Here is a 19,686-nt window from a genome sequence, read left to right on the forward strand (position 1 = left end):
ATTCTTTCGAGTGTATGCCCAGCGGTGAGTTGCTGGATCATTTGTTCCTGGTAATTTTGTTTCAGTTTTTGCCGGTGCGCCGTCCTTCCCACCACAGCAGCCACACCTTTTCCAAAGCAAAGCGTTTTAAGAAGCTTTAAAAGAAGGTGGTGGTTCTCTGGTTCTGTGCTCAGTGGCTGGAAGATGACCTTTGGAGTTGAGATTTGACCACCGGAAGATCATGTGAGCAATAATTATGATGCCACCTAATGCATTAATACGTGTCAGGTGCAAAATGCCCCAAAGTGTCCCCCTCGTGGGGAGGTCCATGTGAGCATCCGGTACTCTTTGAGTTGAGGACCCACTACGCGCTGGGAAATGTTGGCCTCATCACATAGATTATTATCTTTGCTTCTCTCTGCTCTCTTGCAGACTCCGTATTCATTACTCTCTCCTTGCTTTCCTGGGTTCAAGGCCCTGGCCATCCTGCTCCAGACCCTGTCTCACGCACATGCTTACTAGTTTTTGCACTAAATGCCCCTGCCGCTGTAATCACTTGACCTCCCTTGGGTTCCCAAATACGCCATCACCGCTGGCCGGGTTCTCTGCCCAGAGTGTCTCTCCTGCCCGCCTCCCGCGGCTCATCTCTGTTATTAACGCCTCAGCCCTGTGTCAGGACCCCTCGAAGGGCACAGCCCTTCCTCCACCCACAGCCTGCCCACCCCCCACCTGTCTCCGCAGCCCCCACAGGTCGTGCACCTGCTTCTGCTGTGACTGTCCTGTGAGGCTGCAGACCCCGTGGCTTGTGGCCTCAGTCTCCCCACCCCAAGCCCTGCCCAGGCAGGCTGTTGAATTTGCTGGATGGATCATTAGTAGTTAGAAAGGAGCAAGGCTGCGTTAAGAAGCTTCTTTACTTTTTCCTGATGGTTTACGTTTTTCCTTCACCATGTGAGGGGAAAGACTACAATGAGAAAGCCAGTTTATGGGTTTTTAAACAGAGGACACCGCTCAGTACAGCTTCCCTAGCTGCGCTCCTGCTGGGGAAAGCAGCCGTGGTGCCTTGCCCAGGCGGAGAGTCCTCAAGGGAGAAAGGGGAAGGGAGGCTCCAAGGAGGGTCTGGGGTCTTAGTCCAGTGATTCTTGGCCCCTTTACTTCCCCCTCTCGGAATAAAGTCCATACCTGAGGGTCTGGAAGAAACTACATTAACTCAAGTGATTGGGGGGGAGCTTTCTGGTAGTTTCTGTCTGGTTGTCCTAGAAATGCTCCATTTCAATTCCCAGCATGTCAGAGTGGGGATCTGAGACTCACCCCTGCCATTCAGCCCTGCCCCCTGAAAAGAGCAGCTCTGTGACAGGGGCGGGGTGGGGGCGGAAGTTGGCCCCTGGTCCCTCTAAGACAAGCAGGGACTTGGCCAGGTGGGGCAGGGAGACTGGGAGGTTGGCTCCTGATACCCAGGGGAGCCAGGGCTTCACCTCCAAAGGTACTGGGTTCTTTTCAAAGGGTGGGGGTACACCTCAAGACACCGGGCCCTCCCCACGGAGCTGCCACAGCCTCTGGTACCGCCTCTCTGCCCAGAGCACGGCCCAGGCGGGAACCTTGCACCTGGCCAGGAGACCCCTCTGTGGCCCTGGAGACACTGGCCTGCCTGGTCCCTGAGGTTTTAACTTCAAGACCTCCCTGGTTTGGGGACGGAAAACCCTCTACTGCGGGTGAGAGAGCAGGGCAAGGGGGTGGGCAGACGTGCACCCTAGCGCTCTGCTACCCTTCTCCCCTCCAGGCACGAGCGCTCACCCTCCCGTCTGGCTTGGGAAAGGGTCCCCTGGTCAGCAGCCACTCTGTGGGCAGCTCCCACTCCCATCCTCAGCCCTGCCCTCCTGATGGGGACACGCTGGCCACTTGGGTCCCCGTGTGGACATTTGTTAAGGGTTCAGGGCCTCCAGCCTCCCACCTCCTGTTCCTTGTGCCTCCTTTCCTACATCATCCTGTCTCTCTCTCTTTCTGTTCCTCAGTCTCTGTCTGTTTGTGTCTCTGTCTCTGTGTCTCTGTGTCTTCTGTCTCTGTGTCCCAGGAGGCCCCCAAAGCCAGGGTGGGCTCTTCTAGTCTGAGACCACCATGACTAAACTAAGACTGGGGAAAACTTGTCCCGAGTGTCTGGTGGGGTGGTGTGGGGTGGAGGGGGTAATTCCAGAAGGTAAGACAGATATTCTAGTGGCCCTTCCTTTTGCCGGGGGCTCAGACCTGCTGGCACATTCCCTGTCCAGAGTTAGCAGTCTGTCCCCTGGGGGGAAACGGAGGGAAGCCCCCACCTTCTCGGTGTGGAAATAGGAGAGAGAAAGCATGGCTTGAATCAGTGCTGGAAAATATTAAAGGCTCAGGTATAAATCCGAGGCGGGGGATGGTGGGGGACAGAAAACCTCTCCTTGCATGTGCCCTTCCCCCCGCCACCTGGGGGACACCTAGAGACAGGGGCCGAGGAGTGTCCCTCAGCTCTCTCCCTACCCTGTTCCCACGGGAATGCCCCTTCAGTTTCTGCTCATGGGGACGTGGGACACAGCTGAGGCCCTGGCCGTGAGGTGCCTCCGCCTGGGGGAGACCCAACTGCCAAGGATTGCGAGACCCAACTGGGGTTCCAGGTCTGCTCTAACAGGAAGCAGATGGGGATCAGTGCCCACACTGGGCCTGAAGCACCCCCTGAGGACAGCCTTGGGGGGGAATGGCCGTGGCCTGGGTGTGATCCTGGCCCATTGCCCGCCGGCTCCGCCTGGAGCCCAGGAAGCTGGTGAGTTTCTGTTCATTTCATGACAAGTTGTCTGGGGACAGGAGAGCTGGTCATTGCTGGAAGGGGGCTGGGAAAGCAGCAAAGGGAACGGTGCTGTCATGAGGCTGCCCCCACGGGCCGGGCTGGGGTCTACGGGGACGTCACCTCCACCGCTGCCAAGCTGGGCCCACCTGTCGTTTTGAAACCTCGACTTACTGGCTGTTGAAATGGGTACAGCGTCTGCGTGGGGTTCTGCCTTTATCCCATTTCCTCTGTGACTTCCAGCCTTGCTTTTCTGGGCTTCCCTGAAGGGGCTGGAGGGAGGGTGGCCCGGTCTTGGAGGGTGCCGCAGCAGCAGGAGGAAGGGAACGGGTTACAAAGTGGCCTCCCCTTGGGCCCACAGCCTCCCTTCTGGAGGGCTTTTAAAAACTGGCCTGTTACCTTGTAATTGTTCCCAGCAGCGGGGAGCGGGCCTATGGAGGAGCGGCTTCGGTGTTTGTTTTGCCTTCTGTGTTCTCCAGGCTGCTGGTAACCAAGGGCCGCTTCCCCTTGGTGACGGTGGAGCTCACTCAGGCCAGGGCTGATCCAGCCCCGGCAAGGGAGGCCCCGGGGACCCGCGGGCCTGGCCGCTGGCAGGGAGGGCACCCTGCTCCCGGGGCTCCAGGGGCTGCTTCCACTCCTCAGTTCTGCCCCCAGCCTGAGGGCCCGTGGGCTTCTCTCCTGACGCTTTCCCCAGGCACTGGCCCGGAACATTCCAGAACTCTGGATCTGCTGGTAGGTGTCCGGGAGACCATGAGGCCACTTGCTGGCGGGCCGTGTGGGGCGGCTCTTGGGCAGGGCTGTGGGCTTCAGCCAGGGTGCTCCTTGGGGCCACAAGGGACCCGCATTCTAGGTTCCAGCAGGACCCAGGGTCCGGAGGTGACCCCGGGGGAGGTTTTTGTGGGAGAAGGAGATGTGTGTGTGAGGCTGGCCGGGAAAGGCTCTGTGACTGAGAGTGCCAGGACAGACAGAGGGACGGGGTTCCAGCGGGTGGGGTTGTTTGAAGTGAAAGGGTCAGCATCACAACAGGTGTGGCCACAAGAACGCGTGAGGCCCCCGGAGAGTAGTAAGGCTGGCGTGGCTAGCTGGGGAGGCAAGGCTATCGGGAGAGCTGAGGAGGCCTTGGAGGGCGGGCAGAAGGGAGTCCCTGATGAACTGTGAGCAGAGGAGGGGTCTGGAGTGGTGTCACCAAAACCTTGGTCTTCCCAGACCCCGAGTGACTGGGGGCTTCTAGAAGGTGTGGGCCAGGGAGTCTACAGCCTGTTTCGTGTGCCCCTGCTCTGGTGGGGCCGGCAGAAGGACGGGGCCTTGACAGGCTCTGCCCGTTACTCCTGTGAGACTTGTCAGCTTCTGGATTCGGTCTGGTAGATGCCAGTGATGTTTCAAGACTGCTTCCTGGAGAGGGCTGGGCGCCCCTCCGTTTTCTTTCTGATGCGTGTTCCCTCCAGGCCTCTGCCTCCACAGCCTGCCCGAGACCTGGGCACAGGTCACCCGGGGAGGGCCCGAGACTCTGCATTTCCAGCCAGCGCCAGGCGTAACCAGATGCGGGGCCCAGGGGGATCTGTTCCCTGGCCCCGAAAGGGACTGTGTTCTCGGGGAAGGAGTTGGACGGCTCCCCGTGCAGGACTGCAGTCCTGTCTGGTTTTCCGTTTGGGGGCCCCGGAGAGGGGGTGCTGTCAATCAAGAGAGGAGGGATATGTGGCTGGGGGCTGGGGCAGGGTGCGCGGGGACCGGCCGAGCTGCGCCGTCCGCGTTCACACGGATTCCTTCCACCGGCCCAGCTGCCGATACTATTAAACCTCCGTGATTCACTCCAGCGCGTTTCAAGGGAAGGCGTTGTGTTACGAAAACGTGGGTCCCGGCCGCTTGTTTTGCTGGCAGGTCTCGCTGCCTCAGCAGAAAAGAGGCGCTCTTGATATGGGAACGGAAACTTGGGACGGCCTTAGAAATATCCAGTGTGTTCGGCGGGAGAGAAAAGCTGTGGTCTTCCTCCAGCTGTGGAAACTCGCTGCCCGGCCAGGCAGGCAGTCCCGGGGCCAGCCGCAGCGGGAGGGGGCCGGCAGAGAGGTCCCCACACCTGGGTCTGTGGTCTGAGCTGCCCGTGGCTGTGACGTTGGGGGGTGTGGGGTGCGTCCTCTGCCCCCCATTTCCCTGTGAAGGTACCCTGCTGCCGGTTGTATTTTATGACAAGTCCGGCTTGCAGAGGAAGTAACTTTCTGAACGCGGTCTGTCTGATGGTGCCGAGGCGAGCACATGTGGCGTGCACCTGCACCCCTCATGGGGACCTAGGACCGGGGGGACCTGGCCCAGCCCAAATGGCCGATGCTGGGCTTGCTTACGTTTCCAAAGTTGTGCTGACAAGCTTGCTGGAGAAGCAAACACAGTCACTCTGGCTTCTTCTTCCCTCTGCCCTGATTTGCCATCTGGGACTAGCCCGTTAAATGGGTATCAGGCCAATTTCCCTTTTTCCCTTTTGTGTTCTCAAATGTGATAGGTGGCTCAGCCCAGATCGAAGTTGTTTTAAGTGGGATAGACTCAGCCCAGGTCCAAGTTGCTTTCCCAAGAAACTTCTCCAGATGTGTGTGTCCCGGCCACCTGGCCTCAGCAGAGCCCAGGACCCCCAGGACCCCCCCCCCCCGCAGCTGCCACTGCGTCCTGGGGCAGTCTCCATGGGGGACGTGGGGAGGCACCAGGCAGTGTCGGGAGAGGCAGGCAAACCCTCCGCTGGCCTTGCCACTTCAGCACCTGAGGGCTTCCTGAGGAGGCCTCTCCCGTCATTAATGAGCCTGAGATGGTGAGAGGCAGCACGGAGCTGAGTCACCGACACCTCGGGGCGGCTGTTCTCTGTGGCTGTTCTGTGGCTGCATTCCACCACTGGAAAGCTACCAGAGACGCTCTCTCCAGAAACCCTCCCGGCTTCCCTCCCTCTCTGCCTTCCTTCCCTCTCCTCAAAGCCCTGAATGACAAATGCATCACCCGTGTTGGGTCGTTAAGTGCCAGGCTCTCTACGGGCTCCTCATTTTATCTTCAAAGCAAACCCATGACATTGAGCAGTCATCCCCCGATTCCGGTAGAAGAGGAATCTGGGGCTCAGAAAGGGTACAGAACTTGCCCAGGGTCTCCCAGCTCATGGAGCTGAAGCTGAAGCCCGAGTGGCCCACTTCAGACTGCCTGTGTCTTCTCCCTCTTCGTAGGCGCTTGGTAAACAAGTTGTCCTTGACTGATCCTGTTTCAGTCCCAAGAAGCCTTGGATGGAGGCAGTGGGGCTACTCAGATGATGATCCCAAGGGGGCCAGCTGGGCTCTTGGGGTCATTGTGGTTCACCCACATTTTGTAGATTCAGGAACTGGATTATTTTCCCCCAGCATCTCCAATTTTGATACAGTTTAGAGATAGCTACCAAACTCACAAGAGACTGAGGTATAAACCTGAGGTACTTTGTTCCCATACAGTAAGGAGTAGGACAGTCGAGTGTGCTGAAGATTGGTGTTTGCCTCTACAAATGGGAAGCCCAGACCCAGAGCTCAGGGAAACCGGCTGAATGGCCCTCCTGTTTCATAACCTGGTATCTTGGCCGTGACCATAAGGGCAGATGTGACAAGGGCTGGAGTCCTTGGGTCCGTAGGTTAGGCCGCCCTCTTCCCGGGCTCTGGGTCCGTGTGCTCGCTCACCGCTAGCTGTTCTAAACAAGCCCTTTCTTCAATAAGCCCTTTCATTAGACAGGCCTAACGTCACCTATTGGGTGATAGTTCATTTTGGTGACGTTCTGGATCCTACTGCTTCTACTACCCTTAGGTTCAAGCTGCATCCTTGCATTGATGCCCCAGCTGGGCTCCCTGCTTCCACTCTGGCCGCCAGCAGCCTCTTCTGAACACAGCAGCCTAAAACGATCCTGTTAGAGCCGAAGTCACACCTGTCCTCTGCCTGCTCAAAGCTCTCTGCTGGTTTCTCATCACACTGAAGACAGAGCCCAGAGTCCTGACTCTGGCCCGCAAGGCCCGTGTGCCTGCTCTCTGCGTAGCTCTTACCGTTCCTCCTCCCACAGCCTCCCCTCCCTGTGCTCCAGCCCTAGGGCCCCTCTGTGATTCTCCCAGCATGCCAATCGTGCTGCCACCTCAGGGCCTTTGCACCTCCTGCTCCCTCTGCCCAGAACACTCTTCCCCTGGAGCAGGCGCGTGCTCTTCTCCTCTCCTTCATCCAGGTCTCTGTCCACATCTCACGGTATCAGAGAAACCCTCCCTTACCACCTGCTCCCATCTCTTGCTGTGTCCTCACTACTCGGCCTTATTTTTCTTTGACACAGATTAGTTGACCCTGCGTTAGATATCTGTTCATTCAACTCTTGTTTATTGAGCACCTCCTATGCCGCAGTGAACACGACAGATAAAAATCTCTGCCCTCAAAGTTTGCATTCATTGTCCAAAGGATTGCTATCTAGCTCCCGCACTAGACTAAGCTCCACAGAGGCAAGCATTTCTACCTGTATGTACATAGTAGGTGCCTAATAAATAGTTTTGGGATGACTGCCAACCCTAAGGCAGCTTATTTGGACTTGGGGGTTTTCCAAGTGCTCATCAGCTGAAGATGTCCGGACCGCCTCTGAGGTTGGATCACTTCTGCAGGCGACTGTCTTGCTGATTTTGCCCGTTCTCACCACTTTCCACCTGGGGAGGGTGCTCTGTGCCCGCGCAGGCGGGACGCCACCCTTCTCTCCTAAACGCCGACCATGTGTAGCCCACACTTTTGAACGATCCGCTTAGTTGGGGTCCTCAGGGACTAGGGAACAAAGGAAGGTCTTGGGAAGCCCGTGCCCCCCACCAGGGCTCTGCAGGTCCTTGTGGGAGGGGGTGAGTATGCAACCCGGATGTTTCGTAAGCACCTGCCGTATCCGCATAGGCCTTGCGCGTGGTCCTGTTTTTCCCAACTTCCCATGTTTTCCATGAGTGAGTCCAGCCAGAGAGGGTCAGTGGAGGACGGTAGCACCAGCCCGAGAGGCTTAGGTCTCTCCAGGTCTGTGAGCGATAATCCTCATGAGAACCCAGAAACTCAACCCACGAGAGCAGGTTTTCATGTGGCGACAGGTCCAGTCCAACCGCGCGCCAGCCTGGGCCAAAGCCCCGTGCCGCGGCTTCGCGGCTGACAGCGGTGTGAGCAGGACCTGCGCCGCGAGGACGGTCTCCTGGTATCGCAAAGTAGGGCTTCTGCCAACTTGGAGTGGCCTCTGTGCAAAAGTAGGGGCCTGGGAGTTCTAGCGTGGCCCTCCTCACCCAACCTCGGTCGCCAAGCGGGGAGTGTGCAGACGGTGATCGCCGGGACGTGGGGGTCCTTCCGTGGCCTCGTCCTCAGCCCGGGGCGCTCCTGCGTGTGTTGTCCACCACATTTTGGGCGCAGGCTCAGAAATGCAGGCACGCACTCCAGATCCCGCCAGAGAAACTCCATCTGCAGGTGCCGTGTCCAGGCGCCGGGGGTGCCAAACCACAGCTCTGCACTTTTTCTTGTGGAGGAAAGAAAGGGGGGTTGGGGTGGGGAGCCCTGAGCGCCAGCGGCCCAGCTCTAGAAGACTCCTTACTCCCCACATATGAGTGTTGTTGGCCGTGTCCCTGCATGGAAGCCTGGCTGACAGGCCTGCTTCCGCCAGCCAGACCTTTTCGAGCTCCGGGCCTCGCTCTGCTCTCCAGCCCCTTCCGCACCCACCTCCTGCCATGTAGATTTTGGACAGGTGGACGTTTTTCTCCCACGTGTGGTTTTTTTGTTTGTCGAGGTGAAATGCACATAATATAACAACGGTTTGAAAGAGTACCATTCAGCAGCATTTAGAACGTTCATGATGCCATGCAGCCAGCACCTCTGGCTAGTTCCAGAGCATTCTTATCCCCCCCCCCCAAAAGAGGCCCTGACTTGTTAGCAGTCACTCCCACTTCCCCCCACCTTCCCTGGCCCCTGGCAGCCACCAATATGCTTTCTGTCTCTGTGGAGTCAACATAGTCTGGCTCTATCGTATCAGTGGGCTCATACCACCTGTGGCCCTTGATCCGGTTCTTTCCGTCGGCATCGATATTTCATTTGAGATTCGTCCAGGTTGTAGCATGTGTCAATCCTCTATTCTTTATTGCTGAATAACGTCCCTTGTAGGTACGATCCGCCGTTGGTTTACCCACCCGTCCACCGATGGACATGGGCGTTCAGCCACGTATGTTCTTGCAACAGTAATAAAACAACGGTAAGGAAATCTGAAAGAGAGGGAAATTCATAAGCACATCACCCGAAACACAGACACATTTTCAATTTTCTGGTTTCCTTTTCCTCTCTCTTCCCGTACATGCCAGTATGGTATGTTCTAGATTTCACTCTTAGGGCTGATACAGTTGGTGTCCTCCATTTCACTTGCCATCGCAAACCTTTTTCCTTGCATCTCCTACAGTGGTCCTTCCAGCCAGCATCTTTGACGGCTGCGTAGTACTCCTAGGAGCCCCAGCTGGGGAGGCCACTTCCTGCCTCCTTGCCTTACCCCCCGCCCCGTGACAAGCTGGTGCCGTGAGCATCTGGCACCTGGACCCTTCGGCAGACTGGAAGTTCAGGATCGATTGAGTCTCTGCCTTTGGACTTGCTTTGGACAAGAGACCCCTCTTGTCCAGTTGGTGGCCCAGGGTGTTCAGGACTTCCCAGGCGGGCAGAAGAGGAGGAGGAGGTCCAGCAACCTAGAGCAGGAAGTCTGTGAGCCACCGTGGCTTTAGAAGTCGGGCTAAGTCCTTTTGTGGGCCGGCCCGTGAGGCGTGGGGATTTACCTCTCCCTCGGCATCCTGTTCAGTTCCGTGAAATCGCACCCAGGGAACGGTGATTAGGTTGCACAAGGAGACACAAGGCCTGATTCCTTTTAGAATCCTTTCCAAGTTCCTTGGCTGCGGTCCAGCTGAGGTCCAGGTGACAAGCCTTCCGTCCAGCTAGCCGTGCAGAAATCTGAGCACCTTTCGGCCCCCGGGGCCAGTTCAAAGACCAGGAAGTCCAGTGGGAGGTTGCTTGGACATTTGATCTTCTGCTAGAAATGGGCAGCGGGGTGTGGGCTCTGAGGTCCAACACTTTGAGAGTGATGAGGGAAGCCGGGGCCACAAACTCATGAGAGGAAGCCGTTCTCAGGCCACCCTGCTGTGGAGAGATCCCTAACCCCACAGGGGACCATCGCTGCAAGCAACCTCCACGTTCGTCTCTACAGACGAATGACAGAGATGGTCATAGTGAACAGTACGCTTCCTAACACATAAAATGGACACGGGAGCTACTCTGTGATGACTCGGAAAAAGCACACTGGGGAGTGGTATGCGGGTGTGAGCCTTTGCTCTAAGTGGACTACCCCCAGTGGAAGGGGAACCCTTTAATTTCTACTTTATATGTTTCTGGATTGCGATTTCTTACGAGCCTGTATAACATTTGAAATATTTCAAATCAAGATAGGACAAGCAGTTCTTTACAAATTGTTGTAAATCCGAGCCCAGTAGTTCTTCTTTCATATGGATTCCAGATTCCAAAACATTGAGCTGTAAAGCCTTTGAACCCCCAGCGTCCTAATCTTGCGGTGGGCTCCCTGGAATGCAGACCGCTGCCCCCCCACCCAGGGTTTCTGATTCAGTAGGTCAGGGGTGGGGCCCAAGCAGTTGCTTCTCCAGCAGGTGATGCTGACCTCCTGGTCCGGGGACCCCCACTTTGAGAACTCCTCCTGTGAGCATAATCATTGGAGAACATCCCTACAGCCTCTTCCTCCCGGAGAAAGTTCTTGGGACTTCTGCCCCTGCTCTTGACCTAAGGAGCCCCCATTATTTCATTTGCAGGTCTTGAGGTGGTTCCCCCTCACGTGGGGCTTCCTGCCTCCTCACCTTCTTTCTGCAGCGTGGTGGCGGGTGCCTGCGCGTCTGGCTGCCCTCAAGACGCCCCCTTGGCGGGGCGGGGCTGGGCTCCTCGGGCCGCCGGTTAAGGCCGTGACTGGTATTGGCATTGGCATTCCCTGCTCACTGCTCTTTTGCACTAGACATTCAAGATTCTATCAGTGTCCCCCGGTGTTAAAAGGGGGCAGGAGAAAGCAGGGAGTGGCATATATTAAGCACCTACTGTGCACACCCAATGCCATGACGAGCGTTCTGGCTTCTCAATTCCACACTGAAATCCTTGGCGCTCCTTTCCCCTCCTTCTCCCCCCGTCCCCCGGGTGGTTTGAGAGCATCACCTGGGTCTGTAGGGCGGGATAGGCAGACCGGCCTTCTAACTCCCCTGGCAGCCAGCCCATCGAGTCTCAAGGGATCACTCTCAGAGGTGACCTTTCCCAGCTGGCACATCCCACCGGAGGAGGCTGGGGTGTAACCCGCTCCCACTCAGGCCTCCGGGCCTAAAAGCCTGGGCTTGGTCAGACTTCTGTTCCTGCGGCCTCCCTGATGGAGGCAGGTGGCTGGGGGAATCACTGCAGGCCAGCGGGCTCTGGAGCGAGCTGGCCAGCGGCTGTCTTGCAGGTGCGCCAGGGCTCCTGCAAGAGCCCTTATTTCCCTGCGGAGACGCCTCTGGGCACCTGCCTCAGGGAGGGGAGGCTTCACCGCTGGGCCACCCAGTTCCCCCGGGGCTCGTAGGCTTCTGCCCCCAGCCAGGTGGAGGCAAGAAGGGCCCGGCGCACCCGAGCCTTTCCCCCTGGGCTCCCGTGGGCTGCTGCCGCGGAGCTGGCCGGGTGCAGCTCTCTGCCCCGCCTTCCCGCGCCCTGTCTCTGGGGTACCAGGCAGGCCCAGCCGGATGGACGCCCAGCCCCCAGTGTAGGCTCCCCTGCCGCTCTCCCTCTCAGTACACTGCTGGTTAGGTCCCCGTGTGTCACTCGGTGTCACTGTGTGTCACTGAGGGCCCTCCGAGAACTGGGCTTCTCATCCGAACGAGGCACAGGTAGATGGCGTCACAGCCTTGCCTGGGGCCGCAGCCGTGACTCTTTATTTTAATTTTTAGTCTCTGTATGAATGTAACGCTGATTTCCCAGGGGCAGGGTTCAACTGATTTGAGCCCTTTCTGAAAGTGCCGTGAGTAATTTGGGTCCTTCCGTAGGTGTTTACAGCAGGTGCGTTCTTGGTCTTTTGAGGTCAGAGGCTAGAGCTCTGGACCGTGCGGGATTTTCTCTCCAAAATCACTTGTCAGAACTTCCCGGAAGGGACCGATGCTTTTCATGGGTTCTAGGGGCACAGACTTACTTTTACTCCCTGTTTGAGAGGAATGCAGCCCTCCTGGGTCTCCCCAGGCATCTCTCCTCAAGCGGGCAGATAGGATGGGGTGGGGGGGGCGCGTCCTGCTGGCAGTGGCACCATCTGCCGGGGGCTCCGTGGCCAGGCTCGCAGGGAGCACGCCCCGAGCACGCTCCCTGCCAAAGCGTGTTCCCGAGTCCTGGCTCCCAGGAGCCCGGAGCCCTAATTAGCGGGCAGAGCGGGGCAGCCACTCAGCCAGGCGCAGAGGCTGGGTTCTGATATAATAACAGCCCGCTCCGGGCATGCTTCTCTTGCAAAATTCTGGGCTGCAACCGCCGATGTGTGAGGTGGGGAGGCGGAGGGAGGGGAGTTTATTTGATCTTCAGGTGAAAGGAGGCTTTATAAATAGGTCACCTTGTTCCACATCCTGAATTTCATTCTTTCCCCATCTTGGGTCAAAACAATGGTTTTACTGTTCTGGGGTCAATCGGACACACTGAGGGGGACTTGAGCTAAAAGGAGGTGAGTGTGTGTCTGCCACTCTCCGGTGGCCCCCCCTCAGCGTGTGCCCACCCCCCCCCCGCATCCATCTGTCACCGGTCACCTTGGATATGTCTCCGTCAGAGAGGACTGCCCCTTCGACAGACTTTTTCTTAAACAACAAAATAGGAGGATACCTTTGAGTAGAGGTGGGCTCCAGGGTCAGTGGATCCCAAAGTGCTTCTGTGGAAGAAGGCTTTAACTGATGGCTGCTGTCCTGTCTGCACCAAGGCTTGAAATGCTTGCCCCTCCCCAGTCCCTGCCCGTTGAGGTCCTTCCTCCTTCCTCGCCTGACCTTCACCGAGCACAGAACCGCTCTCCAGCCGCCGTGGGCTTCAGGGTTCGGGTTAGAGCAGTTCTGTTCTTGTTTGGGGCCAGGGGAGACCGTAGCTACCCTATTTTTACTGGGCAAAATAAAATGGTGAATTAGAAACAGTGTAATTGAAAGTCTTGGGAGAAATCATTGTAGAAATAATGTTCCTCTTTGGGATGGTCCCAGGGCTGCACCCAGGAATTCTCATCCTTTATTTAAAATGTCCTCCTGCCAACTCTGGATCCCTCCTGTCTCTCCCCGGGTAAATCAAACATTTATCTGCGCTTGCTTTAAAGAAGTGACACGAGTGGGGAGCCTTTAGGAATTGCTTTGGGAACAGCTTGTTTGTGGAAGTGTAAAGTCAGTATTTTTTCAGTGTGCTTTTTTGTGTGTGCTTAGAAATCATTTCATGACCAAAGACATGCATTTAAAAAAATTCAATTCAAAAAAACGTTCAAAGTCGGGGCACCTGGGTGGTTCAGTTGGTTAAGCGTCTGACTCTTCATCTCAGCTCAGGTCTTGATCTCAGGGTCGTGAGTTCAAGCCCCACATTGGGCTCCACGCTGGGTGTGGAGCCTCCTTAAAAAAAAAAAAAAGTTCAAAGTGAACACATCTTTCCTCCCACCCCACCCCCCAGGATTAACCATTGTGAAAGGTTTGCTGTTTATTCATTTAGACCTTTCTCTGTGCCTACAAACAGATACATGTGCACCGATAGAATCTTCTTAAATTCTGTTCTTACAGAAATGAGATCACGTTTTGCATAATGTTCTCCACTTTACTTTTCAAAATGTAACAGCATCAGGTTACATTTTACAAGTCAGCAGTCTGAGGGGCTCCCTCCTTCTCTTTAAGGCTGTGGGGTCTTAGGGCAGTGAGCGCGTCGCTGTGCAGGCCACTTGGGTTTCCTAGACAAGCTCCTGGAGGAGCAGCTGGTGGGAGATTGCTGGGTGTTTTACACCTGGGTGGGGGCTGCCACGTGGCGTGTCCTGGACACACCCCCACACCTGTGTGAGTGGCTTTCCACCACATTCTCTCTAGTTCCCCCCAACCTTTTTAGCCCTGTGCGTCCCACAGGGCTCCCTGTCCCCCCTCACAGATGGTACTCGGCCAGCGTCCCCTGACTCTGTGACGCATAGAGTGAGATGAGAACACAGCACATCCGACAACCTGCTCTCTGTAGCAGCCGTGGGAGCACGAGGCTTTGGGAAGCTCGCCTACTTCGAGCCCAGGGGTCCACCTGGAATTCCATCATAGACAGATGGCTATGATGGGTCCTGGGGCCACAGGCCACCCCATCCCATGGCGGCTGTGGGGTACACTAGGTGGGATGCTTTTGCCCATTAGAGGGTCTGAGAGGCACACCCTTTTGCAGTGGCCCATGAACTGACTTTCGACCCCTTGGAGGTGATGCGTGTGTGGCATTAGGGAGAGATGAGGGGTGTTCAGTCGAGGGAAAGGGGTCCCACCGAGTCAAAACCATAGGGCTTAGTGACATCTGGCCTGACAGTAGACACTCCGTCTGAGTCCCCCACCCGCAACCACCACCCTGGTCCCAGAGCTTTTAACCTTATCCACAGGACTGTGAGTAAATACAAAATCTTGAAGCTTCTAGAACATGTTTGCTCCTGTCCCTCTGTGTCCCTCTTCAGGATAAAACAAGTCCATTTGCAGGGCCAGGGTGTGAAGCGCGGGCGTCCCTGCCCCGTGGCTGCGAGTCTCGCTTCCCTTGCACCATGTGCTCCCCCCGCCCCCACCCAGCCCTCCCGTGCCCGAGACGCACACTCACGACCTCGTGCTTGGCTTTGATCTTGGGGGCGGGTCCTCCTCTCTTTGTCCCTGTGGCACAGCGGGGCCGGCGCTGTGCCAGGCTTGGGGGAGTGGTGAGTGGGAGGCGGGACCCGGCGGAGTGGAGAGCCGAGGAGCAGAGGGAAGTGGAGTGTGAAGCGTGGCGTCTGGGGAGCACGCTCAGTCTCAGTGCCCCCACCCCAGCCGCTCTTCCCCGGGGGCAGGCGACCGCGGCCCAGCTGTCAAGGGAGAAGCCAGGGCTGTGCAGCGGGGCGCGCAGCTCGCCTGCCACTCCGGGTGAGGACGCCATCCACGCGGCATTTCCGGAACCACCTCGGCAACTTTGAGCGCACAGAGCCCCGCGCCAGCCCTGGCTCTAGGACCTGACCCCAAACAAGGCGCGGTTCTGCGTTAGGACTCCAGTGCTTTCGGACAGTTGGGTTAAGAGTGTCCTTCTCTCAGGCACTTTCCAGCCCACCCTTTATGGTTCTTTTTCTCCTTCGATGCTTTTTGGTCTTTAATCTGATTTTACCCGTAGGAAAGTGTTGCTAGGAGCTCCCAACCCAGAATGACGCGTTGACTCCCCGTAACATGCAAGAGGAACAGTCCTACGGTTAGAGCTCCTTTGAACATACTTCACTTTCACTTCAGTGCCTGTGCATACAGGTGTGTGTGTGTGTGTGTTTGTACGTACACAGTGCGTTCTTACTGGTCGCGATACCCATCCTGCTGCCTTTGTGTCTGTTGAGGCGGCCAACGATCCACCCACCCCCCCCAGTCCGCAGATCCCTGCCTCCCCCGCCCCCATCTCCAGCCTCGGGTCACACTGGGGTCCTTCTCACCCCTGCTCCAGGTGTGGCTTTGGTCCTTGGGAAGCACCGGGGACTGGGGACAGTGGAAACAGCGTATATTTGGGCATTCAGAGGTTGGCGGGGTGGGAGGGGTACACCCCCAGAATTCGTCTTGAGGGCTGGCTTGGGACGGCCGTGAGCAGGAACAGGCGCGTGTGACCTCGGGGGCCCCGTGGCTGGTGTGTGTCTGAGCTTTCGGAACGAGAGCTCCCGCAGAGGGAAGGAGGGAGCCACAGCCCGGCCCTGCCTGGACTTGGACGCTCCTCCTGCCGCCACCGCTGGGGCTCTGAGCGAACATGTGGCTGCGTGTGACTGGTGGGAGGTGGTGGTGGTGGCAGCAGGGCCATCTCTGTCCTCCGCCTCTCCTTGCTAGCCCCATAGGTCACTCCATGGACACACCCTCTGCAGCTCTGTTTCTCCCGGAGGGACAAGGTCTGGGTCCTCCCGATTCGTGGAGACTCACTAAGGACTTTCTGAGCCATCCCAGGCCCCGACATTCCCGGGACAATCCTAGGCCCTGAAAGGCCTGGACGTTGGCATTTGCCTCTCAGAAGGCAAGAAAGGGGACTGGTCCCAGAGCTGGGGCCCATGCTGCTTCTTCCTGTTCCTCCCCAAAGTTGGGTACCCACTGGGGACTCTGTCGTCGGCCCAGTGTTGACAGGAGCCGCACAGATCAAACCGGTGATTCTGTGACTCCACACCTGGGGGACGGCGCAACATATCCAGGCATTTTGGAGATCGTGTGGGCCGTTTTGCCTGGGTTTAGAACAGGGATCAGCAAACTGTGGCCCTGGGCCAAATCTGGTCCACTGTCTGTTTTTGGTAAATAAAGCTTTATTGGAACATAGCCATGCCCATTCATTTCTATATTGGAAAAACCTAGAATATTGACTGTCTGGCCCCTGATAGAACACGTTTGCCAACCCCTAGCTTGGAAGGGACCTTAAATTTGATCTGTGTGTCTTGGCTCAAAGATGGCATCCATCATAGGGCCAAGTGCAGTTATCACGAAATGGATGACTGTGAACTTCGTTCAGTGTACGGAACGCAGCCTAGAAAATAAACATCAAAACAACAGGGAAAATGCCAGTTGTACTAGGTCTTCTCTGGAACATTGTCTCAGTTGGGCCTTAGGAAGCATGGGACCCCCATCTAAATGGAGGAGCAGAGAGAGCCCCAGGGAAGTTAGGGTAGAGTCCTCGGCGGTGGCCCGAGGCACTGTTTGGCTGAGCAAGTTTCCCCCCAGGACTAGAAACCCCAGGAGCGGTGCTGGTGGAGGAGAACAAAGTAGGGAGGTACAAACGGCGGGGGGGGAGGAACCCTACTAGCCATCCCCAAGATGGGGCTAGCGGAGCTCCGGGAGACCCACAGAAGGGTGGAGCTCTGTGGCCACATTTGAAAATAGAAGGAAGGAAGGGGGTAGCTGGATGGCTTCAGTGGCCTCGCATGGCAAGAGGTGGCTAGGTGTGGACGGCAGGAGGTCTACGAGGAGGAAGTGTCAGCTTTGACCGTAGCCTGCACGCAGGGTGGGAACAGGCAGGTGACAGGTGAGTCAAGAGTGACTCCAGGGTGGCTACGGTGGTTGACCACGTGGGGGTGACTCTGAAGGTGGGATGGCCCAGAAGCAGCAGAGTGGGTGGGCCACGGCCCCTGGCCAGGCTCTGGGGTGCCCTTGCGTGGAAGCCCCCACAGGGCTGCACACACTTTTGCCTGTCCCCCTTCCTTCCGTAGACTCCCGCTGCTCAAGGTCACGTGGTTCAGGGGCCAGAAAGGATCGTCCCTCTTGGACAGTTCCCTGGGTCTCAGGCCCAGGAAGGTGGGAGCTTGGCACAAGGGACTTATCTGGAGGCCGTGGAGCGGGGAGAGCTTGTGGAACAGACCTGAACAGCCAGCCGGAGTGCCCCTGTGGGGTGATGCTGTCTTTTCTGATGGCTCGCTCTGGGGCTGGGCTGACCTTGCGACCACCAGATTCCTTCCCACATCCATCTTCCGCCCGCCCGCTGTAACACTTCGTTGTCAGCGGAGATGATGTGCGGGGCCCCTCGTCTAGCTCAGGGGTTGGCCGACAAGGGAGCAACCTGTTCTTATAAAGTTTTATTGGAACTCAGCCGTGCTCCTTGATTTATGCACCGTCGGGGCTGCTTTCACACCCCCGGGCAGAGCTGGGTGGTTGTGCAGAGGCTGCCTGGCCACAGAACCTGAAACATTGTCCAGCCCCGTACACGAGACGTTTGCTGATCCCTGGTCCAGCTGATGCGGGAGTCACACGTGTACAGGTCCCCAGCTCAGGGGCCTGAGGGCTCCCTCCCTCTCTCCCTTTCTCGCTCCCATCGCCCTTCCCCTGCTCCACTTGACTCATCCTGGCTCTCCCCACCTTCCCTGTTCTTCTCCATTCCCACCCCTTTCTCTCCAAGTAGATAAATTAATGTGTTGGAAGGACTTCTCCCCACCACCTTCCTCTCCCACATGTCCTGCCTGCCCAGTGTCTTCCCCGACTCCCAGCCGCCTTCTCACTCCTCACCTGTGCCCAGGGTGGGGGTGGGATCTCCTACGCTGAGATGCTGGGATAGAGCTCACAGAAGGGCAATGGCCACTGTGTTCCAGAAAGTAGTAAAATGAGCTGTCTTAGGAAGTAAGCTCCGTGTTTGTCCTCCAGAGAGCTCCCCACAGGGTCCTGCACAGGGAAGTCACTGGGTACTAGCCAGAGCCCTGGAGGTTTCGATGGCTCTCAGGAGTCAGTGGGCCTGAAGACTTGAATTGGGATTGTCCTGGGGGATCCAGAACGTAAGGTCATAATATCCTCAGAACTTTCCAGAACCAGGTTGGTCCTCTAGCCGCAGAGGACCGCAGAGGATACTAGCTTTGCGTACATTTGACACAAGGGGTCCTAGCCTGTCTCTGAAGAAATGACCATGCCTCAGGGAGCGAGCCTTCTATTCCATGGCAGAAAGGGGAAGACGAGAAGCTTGATGTGCTCAATGAGGTGGGGGGGGGTGCGTGCAAGTGTTCCCACACAGGGACATTTATCCTGCCGAGAGCCACCCTCCTCGAGGCCTGGCCTCCCTGAAGATGTGGTCCCAGGCGAAGGAGGCAGTTTGGGGTCAGCTAGAAGACCGACGACAAGAGACAGCAAGCCCATTGCAGATCCCTTCCCTCATCCTGGCCCCATTGGCCCCCCTCTCCCAGATTCCCCTGCACATCCCACCCTCCTCTCCCAGCAGGTGCTCTCTCCCTGCCACCTGCAGAGGGGAGTCCTGCAGCACCCCCACAGCGGGCTCCTTTGGACTCTCTTCAAGGAGGCACCTCAGTGCTCCTTGGAACAAGGGACCCATGTGTTGCTTTTCCCAGCAGCCAGGCGCCCGTGGCCTCTTGCCCAGGCTCCCCCACGTGCTCATTCAGTTACATTTACTTAGCCAGGAGCCTGCCTTCTCTCTTGTCTGGTCGGTCCCAGGAGCCCGTCCCCCAAACCAGGCAGCCAAGAGTCCCTTCCACAGGCCAAGGAGGTTTGTGATGGCAGAGAGAAGCGTTTCTCCAGTGAGGCTCAGGGAACCCAATGGCATGTTTTTTTCCCTGATCCCAGGCTGGACACTGAGGATGGGGTGGCCAGCCCAGGGGCCATGAGCAGAGTGTCCCTGGTGGCCCTGGCCCAGGAGGGACATAGGACTTGCTAGAGAGGTCGCTGCAGCCTCGGGGACCAGCAAGCCAGGAGACCCCTAGGGCCTCCCAGCTGAATGCACATGCAGACCCCCAAGCAAGCTTTCCGCCTGTACCGGGGTCCCCTTCCCTGGCATGAACCCCTGGAAGCAGTTGTGCTGGAAAAGAAGAGGGGCTGTGAAAGGGGGTCTGGCCGATTCTGCGGCCTCTCACGGCTTCACTTTCCCCCCCAGACTGCAGGCAAGGGAGATAAGCTGCCCGTTGGCTTGACCGGGGAGGAGACCCACTGCCTTGGGGCTCGTTTGGGAACCATCCAACCTGGCCTTCTGCCCTGAGCAACTGTGATTAGGTATTCGGTGAGCGTGCAGCCGACGCCCTCGAGCATGGTGCCCGGCCCCCAAGCCCCCTCTCCGTGCCGACTCCTTCCTAGCAGTGTACTCTGGGGGACAGAGCCACGGCTGCGGTCTGCCCCGCATCGGGTGTGCTGGGACATGTCCAGGTGGGCGGCCTCATACTCCTAATCACTGTGTTCCCCTTCTTCCCGCACCCGCTGCTCACCCGGCCT

General features: G+C 57.5%; 1 protein-coding gene across 2 annotated transcripts in view; it reads left to right on the top strand.

Moving 5' to 3' along the window:
- The first annotated feature begins 3,397 nt into the window (after positions 1 to 3,397).
- The window catches only part of SPSB1 (splA/ryanodine receptor domain and SOCS box containing 1), a 28,289-nt gene continuing 12,000 nt past the window's right edge, over positions 3,398 to 19,686 (top strand). Inside the window, exon 1 of one of the 2 annotated variants that reach the window (XM_040645753.1) lies at positions 3,398 to 3,511. The gene's annotated coding sequence lies outside the window, so the exon portion shown is untranslated. Of the gene's footprint in view, positions 3,512 to 19,399; positions 19,621 to 19,686 lie in introns of those variants that run through there. The other variant, XM_008694758.2, reaches the window with a different exon arrangement.

Source organism: Ursus maritimus, unplaced genomic scaffold (genome assembly GCF_017311325.1).
Source record: "Ursus maritimus isolate PB19 unplaced genomic scaffold, ASM1731132v1 scaffold_32, whole genome shotgun sequence".
Taxonomy (NCBI): domain Eukaryota; kingdom Metazoa; phylum Chordata; class Mammalia; order Carnivora; family Ursidae; genus Ursus; species Ursus maritimus.